This window comes from Phalaenopsis equestris, unplaced genomic scaffold, assembly GCF_001263595.1.
Source record: "Phalaenopsis equestris unplaced genomic scaffold, ASM126359v1 Scaffold001107, whole genome shotgun sequence".
In the NCBI taxonomy this organism is placed as follows: Eukaryota; Viridiplantae; Streptophyta; class Magnoliopsida; order Asparagales; family Orchidaceae; genus Phalaenopsis; species Phalaenopsis equestris.
Window position 1 is genome coordinate 207925 of NW_018165546.1, and position 10181 is coordinate 218105.

Here is a 10181-nt window from a genome sequence, read left to right on the forward strand (position 1 = left end):
TGTCAAAATCTCTAAGGAATGGAGGAGGTGGTCATTTTGAAGTGATTTTCATTAAAGAAATAGGCTTTTCTAAATCTTGAGAAGGAACTTCATTAGACTTCTAAATTTTTTTTCTCTCTTTCTCAACTTCACTCTCTTTCTGAACTCTCATCTCCAATTCTCTTTCACTTCTTAATTAGACAGCTTTAACTTGTACTTTATTATGGTTTTTAAGATTAACTTCAATATTACTAGGAAGACTTCTGTGAGGCCTATTGTTAAATGCGCTAGCAATTTGTCCCAGTTGTTTTTACATATTTCTAATTTTGCTTCTTGACTTTGTAATTAATTTCCCATACGTAACACCAGCTCTTTTATGGACAACTTCTTCTCTTTAACTTTTTGATTACTATTAAATTCAGGAGGATAAGTTGGTCTATAGCTAGTACTACCCTCACTGTTTCTATTTCCTAATGGGTTCTCTTTATCGTTTCCCCATTGCTGGTTAGTTCCACCAGAATTATTATTCTAGTTAAAGTTGGGGTAGTTTTTCCAACCTGGTTTGTAATAGTTAGAATAGAGGTTATTAAGTTTATTTTTAATTGCATTCAAATTCTTAAAGGTAAGAATGTTGGAATCAACCATTTTTCCAAATGAATTTTCCTAAATTACTTAAGGTGTTTGAGATAAATTCATTCCCAATTGATCTAACTTTCTTGATATTGCATCTACTTGAGATGTTAACATAGAAATAACATTACAATCATAAACACTAGCTATTAATTTAGGATTTACTCATTCAGAAGGCCAACCAAAATTATTCATAGCCATTTCTTCAATTAAAGAATATGCTTCATCAAAAGGATTTGACACTAATGATCCACCAGCTGCAGCAATAATATTAGATCTCAGAGGTCCTAAAAATGTTTGAATTATTAACCAATCGAGCAAAGAAGGTTTGGACACTTCCTAATAAATTTTTTAAAGCGCTCCCAAGCCTCGTATGCTGATTCCCCTTCAAATTGATGAAAAGATGTATTATTATTTCTAAGCTTAGCAGTCTTTGAGGGTGGGAAATACTTAGCCAAGAGCTTCTATGCTAGGTCACTCCAAGTTCTAGTAGATCTAGGTCCTAATGAGTTTAACCACATTTTAGCTTTATCCCATAAGATAAGGAAAAAGTTTTAGCTTTATCCCATAAGGAAAAAGAAAAAATCGTAAGTCTAAAATATCATTAGAGACACCAATATACTAAAATGCAGCACAAAGTTCTAAGAAATTTGCATGATGTAAGTTAGGAACTTCAGATGGAGTTCCACCAAATTGGTTATTTTATACTGTCTGAATGATAACAAGTTTTAATTCAAGTTTATTAGCTTATATGACAGAGGTTTGTATACTTTGATGAATTTCATCTACAATAGGTTAGCATAATCTCTTAATGGTTTCGGTACATTCTCATCAACTTGAATTTCTAAATTATTATATATGGTATTTGCCATTTCATGGAAATTATGAATTTTTTAATCTAATTTTTCTAATATTTCACTCTCACTCAGAATTGTAAGGTGTTAAACCTTCAGATTCTACACCAAGAATACACTTTTTAAAGATAAATATTAAACCAAGCCAAACACACTAAGTAAAACAGTAAATAATCTTATTTTTTAAATATTTTTAAATACAAAAAAGCATATAAAAATAACACTATAATTTTTTTACAATTAAAATTTAAGATTTTACTAACTCAAAAAGGTTTCGTTGCTAAGTCACGCCAGTAACGACGCCAAAAACTTGACCCGACCTGCAATTTTGAGATTATTTAATTTTGAAGATACAACCAAAAGCTTGGGCTAATTTATATTTAGTGGTGAGTGTGAAAAAATAAATCTTAAAAAAAGATGATAAAAAGTTTTATGCATGTATACATATCGTTTCAAGTAAAAAGGATTTTCTTTTAAAACACTAGTATCAATCCCACGGTGAAACAACAAAACTCTTATAAATTTGACTTTAACAAAACCTACTATTAATTGTAGAAAAATTTATTATTTAAATGATCACAAGTTTCTTAAAAATATCTAATCCTATAGAATTAAAGGAATGTTAATAAGCTAAGTAAATGTAAATGTAAATGCAAGACTATTTAAGAAAAGGGTTTTAAAATACAAAGTTATCTCTACTCTAAACTAATAATGTATGAAGAGTTCAAGTTCGTATAAAATGACCTTCCCATTGCAATGAGTTTATATTTAGTGTTGTAAAATAATTTTAAAATATAAATAAAGTATTGTGCTAATTAGAAGCAATTCTATTCTTTAACATCGGTGAAGTGTATAATGAACATTGGCTAATCCAAAGTTTGGTCCCTAAACCCGTGGTTAGGTTGAGAAGATATGAGCTCTCACTCTAGAATTCCCACTTCCCCTCCCCTGAGGCCTAACATCTCATTTTATTTTCCAAACATCTAGAATAAATGGTGGATTTTAGTCTGTCACCTTAAAATCTTCAATTCTACGCCTATCATAACTTATATCCATATTTATTTGCACTTAACCTCATGAACTACATTCTTCTCCATGAGACTAAATGTGATTCTTACTATATTGAAACATAGCCCATAACAATGAGTCACTACATTTTACAATAAATTTTAATAATTCAATTGGTTAGATTGACAAGTAAATGAAGCATAGAGTTTGAATCATATCAATTTATCGAATTTTAAAGGCACTTCTACTAAACTACATTCCTGCACATAATTATTCATCATTGCAACGATGAAGAAAAAAGAAACTACTTAGATTTCATGGGGAAGAAACAAAAACACATGGATTTATAGATATACAAAATTTCGCATGACAAGGCAAAGTAAAATAAACAAAGTACACTACTTATCCTAAACTCTTTCCTTTTGAATCATTCACTCTCCTTACACTTCACCCTGAACTTACTTGGAATATGTAGTGAAGAAGATATCTCTCACTTCTCTTCTTTTTCTCTAAATCTGCGACAAGCCTTCAAGTCTTTCTCCTCTCTAGGAAGAATCCACTTTTCTACAATAGACTCCCTTTTCTTCCTCCCAAAAGTCTCTCTTTTGAACCTCCAGAAGTTTCTTTAAATAGATCTCTCAAAATTCCGAAGAGTCTCTTTAAACATATTTTCAAAAATTTTCCAAATTCAATGAATCTTCTACATAATCGTTGCTTGCGCCTAGGCACTGGATTTTAGCGCCTAGGCACCAGCTTAACTTTGGCCTTTTTGGTTCATTTGACTCCAATTTGCTCCATTTTTGCTCCATTTGCTCCATTTACTCCATTTAGTGTACCTACAACTAAGAACATAAAAAATACCTTTCATTAAAGTACAATATCATTAAAATAGGCATTAAATGTACAAATAAAAGCAACATATTTTAGGCATGTCAAGAGCCTAAGGGGATAAATAATGGGAGAGAAGGTTAATATTTCTATTACTGAATACCTGAGCTCTGCTCCTAGAGGAATTTATTTACATAGTAGACCAATAAGTGCTACCCTTGCTCCTCTTAGACTAAAACTAATTTGAAAACCTTGTGACTGAGTCTTAAGTACTAGGAAAGTTCTTCATATAAATATAGACATAGGAGGAGTGACAATGATGCTACGCAACCCTACAATTTTCTAAACACTCCTACAATTTTCTAAATACTTGTTCACATTCATTCGGCCAGCATAAGCTCCTTGCACATCAAAATATTTTGAAGTAAGTAGTGCACTTGTTGCCTGACTTTAAAATAAAATGGTGTAGCCCTGTGATTTGGTCTGACATTCTTTAGAATTCATTGGCACTTTGAGGGGATGACATTTTGATCAGTGCTTGAACTTTTTTTTATGGATTTTCCTTAATTCTTTCAAGGTTTAAGGGTTAACCTAAGAATTTTCTTATTGCTACACAAAATTTACATTTTTTCAGGCTCAATCTTCATGTTAAACTTATTAATGTTTTGAAATATTCTCTTAGATATTTAAAATGTTGTTACTTTGTACTAATTTTAACTAGTAAATTATCCACATACATCTCAATATTATTTCCTTTTTATGTGGCAAAAATTATATCAATCTGGCATTGATAGTACTTCACAACATTTTTATAACTAAAAAGAATTACATTGTAACAATATATTACTTCACCGGTGATGAATGTTGGTTTTTTTTTTCTTTTTTTTTTTTTGCTTTAGTTGAATCCATCTTAATTTTTTGGTATTAGAAGAAAGCATCAAGGAAGCTCATTACCAAATAACTGACCTCCACATCAAATGCATCAATCCTTGGCAAGAGATAATTATCTTTCAAGTAGGCTACATTCAAGTTGATGAAGTCGACGATTATCCACCATTCACTTTCGAGACCATGAATATATTAGATACCAATCCTGATTACTTACTTCTTAGACATAGCTATGTTCCAAAAAAATTTTTAGTTTTTCTCGAATCAGCTCATCTAATTTGAATGCCAATGTCCTCATTTTATACTTCATGGATTAGAAAACTGGATTTAAATTCATTTGATGATAGGTGATGTAAATTGAGATGTCGTACATCTCTAAGCTGACTAAAAAAAGACATATCTATGACATTAAAGATTCCTAATCATTTCATCCTTTTGATATGTATCAAAAGTATCACTCACTAAGAAAATTTAATTGACTTTGCTTCATCATCGAGAATGATCTGTTGGATGGTCTCATTGGTCTCACAGAATTCTCCTTGTTGGATGTCAACATCAAAAATTTTTTGGTGAACTATTCTAATTGCACAGAGTTAAGAAATCTTGGATAGTTCTTGGTCACCATAAATAGTGATAACCTCCCTATTTCTTATAAATTTCACAACTACATGATACGTAGAGGTGACAACTCAAAAGGAGTAGAGAGAAGGGCACTTAAAAATAACATTGTAGGTGGGAAAAGAATTAACCATAAAAAATCATGTCATTTTAGTGAATTGCTTCACATGGTCTTCCCATGTGATTTACAAGGCAAGGGATCATATCGCTTCCATTCTTTCTTAAGAGAACTAAAGGAGTGGCTTGGGAATGGATAAACGACATGAGGTGCTCAAAACAACCTTTTTAAATTCTTTCTTGAAGTTGATGTTCACCAAGCTCCTATTGTTGATGAGTATGCCTCCAATATAGAGATTGAAGTCAAAGAGGTGACGACTATAGCATCATTTATGGGTTGCCCTTCAATGGTAGGTCTGCATCTGTAAAAGAGATAAGAGGATGTAAGATGATTCATGGTTTCAAATTGGCTGCACATAATTCACTAGTCTGAGGCCTCTTCATGTTGGCTTAGCAACATGAATATTCAAAGGTGGTCATAACTATACAGGTTATGTATATCATGTGAGCTAGGATTAGCTCATTTGCAATTTCTTCAAGAGAAGTTTTTTCCTTATTGTTGGGTAGTTGCTCCATGTGCCACAAATCCCTTTAGCTTCCCAACTTTGATTAGATCTTTCATCAACCCTTTATGGTGTTACAAATTTTTAGTTTCATTATTATGATCACAATGGCATACTTAGTATTTCCTTCTAAAAAATGTGCTCTAGCTTTCATCGAGGTTGCCTTCTTAAAATAGTTTTTTGTTTTTGATGCCTTCACTATCTAGGCCATTAATGCTTGTAGCGGGGTCGTCTTTGAAATCTTATAAGTAGGTGATGGTCACTCCTCATATTGAGCCAACTGTAATTTAGGGTATTAGGCTAAGATTTCTTAATAGTTGTCTCTGTTGGTCACTCAGTTATTAAAGTTTCTTCATGAATCATTGAAGTGAGCTCAGGTAAGAGGGTGAGGGTTGTACCTCAGCTTCCACCATTTAATATAGCCAGTTCACTTTGAAGATTGAGGATTGGATTGCACAATTCTTATTGATGGGGGAAGAAGGGGGGGTACTCTTTTACTGATACTTGATTTTTGGCTAGCTCCAACATCTCAACGAGTGACTTAGGTTACTCTAATCTAAATGTCTAATGGAAATTTAAATCCTTAAATTCTTGTGTGAGGAGCGCATGAGCAACCAATCATTCTAAATCTCAAACCTCTAACATTTTTTGTGAAAATGGTTGATGAAGGCTTGCCGGGTCTCACTTTTTTCCTGATAAAGTTGCAAGGGAGCCAACAAAATTTTTTGAAATTTTTTAATGTTACTGAACTGACGAAAAAAACTCATTTTAAATCTATGAATTTCATGATTACTACTATCATAAATCTATTAAGTCACTTAAAGGTTGAGTTCTTTGGTCTGGTAAATAAGTCAAAACTTCAATGCATCATTGACCTTGAGAAGACATATAACCAACTTGAAGGAATTGATGTGAATGATTGGGTTTGTCATTCCTTTTTAGAATTGAAATGTTAGAATTTTGAATTATTTTCATGGCTGAACATTAGAGTTCTATCATGATATTACATTTTTTAGCTAGCACAATGCTTTGATATGCCTGACCTGGTGTCAGTCGACCAATGCTAACCCACTGTTGTCATGACAATGAGTTTCATCCTCCCTCTCAAAGGCCAAGGGGACTTTTCTATCGTTTGACAAAAGAACATCCTATCAAGGTTGTTGATCCTACTCTTGGTAACACACCTTGATCATTTCCAATATTTGATTCTTTAGATCGTTGATATGCTTGGCCACAAACTCCCTGGTACACTCCATGCTATCTTTGGTATTCCTCTTGTAAGTTCTTTCTACTTGCATTGCTCAACTTTGTTGGTGACATGATTCATGATCAGTGCATCTCTTAAGATGTTGAATTTGATATTTTTCATGAATCACTCCCAAAAATGGAGTGTAAATATGGAGAGAGATAGAGAAATATATAGAGAGAGAGATGATAATGTTCAGTAGAGTTGATTATTTATAAAATAGTTCTCCTATTTTGAGATGATAATGGTCTAGATGTTAAATCTAATATTATGTTTTTAGCCCAATTTTGAGAGTGTCTATTTTTGGGGTCATCTTCTTATTTTAAAACCATTGCCTTATTGTTCAACTACCTTCTGGGTTAGTCAGCTAAGCTTCTTTGACTTAGGTTGATGGGGTTAGCTCATTTGTTGAGCTTATTCAATAGTATTTGATTAGCTAAACCTACCAGATTGACTATCTTCAATCCCTAGTGAAGAGTCTTTGGGTCTCTACATGATGAATAGAGATACTTTACAGAACTTTCCCTTACATTGAGTCGACTCCACTATGGGATAAGTTGTTGCATCTGGTTGGCTTTCCTACGGTGGATGGCTAAGTGGATCCATGTCACATTTTTTGATCAAATGACTTATGTTTGGATTGCCTATTCATCTTCTTATCTGTGTTTTGGCTTGATTTATCCTAGCCTCGTTAACTTGCATGACATGGCTTGGCTTACCTGGTCACATGGGATCCATTATTCCGTTGTAGTAGATCTGCCTCCATTGTATTCTTCACTTCTAGACCATTATATCTCTTAATGATTATTGTAGACACTTTTTTTATGTACAAGTGTACACCTAAACTACGTGCAATGATTAATAACAATGGAGTCCTATAGTGTCAAGTTATTCCAATCAAATATGAAGTAAATCTGGTATTTTTGTTTGGATGTCAATGTTAAGAATAAAAAAAAAAACTTGATATGTAAAAATTCAACTGTAAAATTATTATATAATTAAGTATTTATTTCTCCAACAAAAATTTTAATAAAAAGTGAATAGTAAGATTTGAAAACATTTCAACATGGGGGGGTTCTGACTTCAATTACAATCATCTTCCAGGGTACAATTGAAGTCCTGCCATAACAGTATGTATAATAGAAGGTAAACGGCCAAATAAAGACTAATATGGATTTTTTAAGATTTATGAATGAAAGACGGTATTATAATAATGGATTGTTTGACAAATATATACTGATCCTAAACATGCATGATTTTAAAATTGAGTTTAAGAGGAATTTAAAAGGGAGTTTAAATGCTTGGTTTTACATGTTGACCTTATAAACTTTTCTCCCCACCTAAGCTTTCTCTCTTTCTTCTTACATAAGCTGTGCTACTCATCCTAGATTTTCTCATCTCTCCTTGAATCTCCTAAGACAACATTTACACTATCCTGGCTCTTTTTTTTTTTTGTGAAGCTCTCACTTAATTATTCTACGCTTCGAGATTCCCCTCATGTTGGCTCCAAGTTTGTGCTCTTTCCTTCTCATTTTATAAATTTTTTTGCTCCTCTATTTCATGTAAGCATGCCTACTCTTTAGCCTTCCTTAGTGTTGACCTCACTTTTGGCTGAAGTCTAGTCTCTCCCTTAAAAGCCTAAAATCTAGCCATAGGTTTTTTCTGTTGACTATTCTTATAGAATTAGTAAGGGAACCCTCACCATTAGAAATTCTAAAACTCTTCTTTGCTCATCTTGAAGTTCCACATGTTGGTTCTAACCTCTAGCACTTAATAGGTGGAGCCAATATGAAGGAGCTCAGAGAGAGGCTACATAGGATTGTCTAGCCTTAGGGTTAGCCCTAGGTGGTGTGGTCTTGGTCAGTCTTTCACACACAGACTTGATACCCCTCACCTTCACTCACAACCTAAAACATTAACCAAACATGATTAGCTTGAACCCTTACTCTTTTGGAAACAAATGTTGATGATAGTTGATCTAACGCCGTGGCTGGGGTTGGTGGTTTTTTTAGAGATAGTTTGGGTAGTACTGTATGCTATTTATCTTCTCCTGTCATGGCAGAATGCCCTCTGAAAATAGAGTGTTGGGTTGTTCTCCTTGCAATACATGTCGCTACAATTTTTTAGCTTTCTAACTTTTATGTTGAATCTGTTTCCAGGATACTTTACCAAATTCTTTCTAAATATTAATAGCCTCGGAACATTGTAAGCATTATTAATAGGATTTGGTTCATTATATCCACCGAAAACCTCATGATGCTCCTGAGTTTCATTTTAAGGGAAGGCAATACACCTGCTGATTGGTTGGCGAGATTGGGGAAATGCTAATATTCTGATTAGATTACAACCACCTAGTGTTTTGAGAAGGCTTCTAAATGGGGAAAATTTGGGAGTCCCATTTATCAAGATTTAGTCTTTTTGTCTGGGGAGCCATGTTTGGGATTAGTCTTGATGCTTGGCTTTATTCTCTGCTGCACCTGTTTCCAATTTTTTATCTATTTCAGATGGTTAAAAGGTTGTTGGCGTATGGTGATGCAGTATGCTATCTATGTTATTACTCTTTTAAAGTTCTGATGGGTTTGAGCTTGCAGGCTTGGTTTTGTCTCGAGAGCCCTCTATGCTTTGTATCTAGAAGTTTTTGGCTTCAGCTCTCGATTTTCTTGGAGCTGCTTTAATTTTGGTCTTTATTTATTTTTTGTCAATTGGTTGGGTATACATGTATGTGTTTTGGGGATATGACCTTCTTTGGTGTTATGTTATCAGTTTTGATCTTCTCATTTTTGGGTGATTTTGCGTGGAGTTATACTGAGGCTGAGGACCCCCCTACAAGTGAGTATTATATATCTTTTTTTGGTGTTAGTTTTTGGGGTTCCTCTCCTTACCCAAACTTTGTAATCACCTTTTTGATTAACACATAGGGAGCCGAATAATGCTCCTTTTTCCTCTCTCTCTCTCTCTCTCTCTCTCTCTATATATATATATATATATATAATAAAAAGAGCAACTCGTGGCTCCTTACGCGTTAATAAAGAAAAAGATTACAGATTTGGGGAGGGATAGTGGATCCTCATCTAAAAACAAAAAAAAATACATCATAGTCCTAGGGGTTTCACTATCCACAGTACAACTCCACAAAAAAAAAAAATACATGTATAACCACAAAATGTATACTAAAATTAAAAGTATACCCAAAATTGACATGTGTACCAAAACCCAAGTGAACTGTAGTTAAGGAGAGTGAAGTTGAATAAAAGAGTGCATGTCCAAAAAGACCAATCTTGCAAACGGTAAGCATAATCTCTGCACAGTCAAAGCGAGGTTGCAACCTGCAGTACTCTAAAGTAGGAAGACCAATAAGATAAGTCCAATAACAACAACAATAAGAATCACTACAGAAGAACCATGTGGGTCAAGCCCATGCAGATATGTCCATCGCCTCGAAATTCATATCAAGTCGAAAAAGGGAAATGAGTCTTTCAACCCCAAGATGACTGTCACAAGCTCTCAACA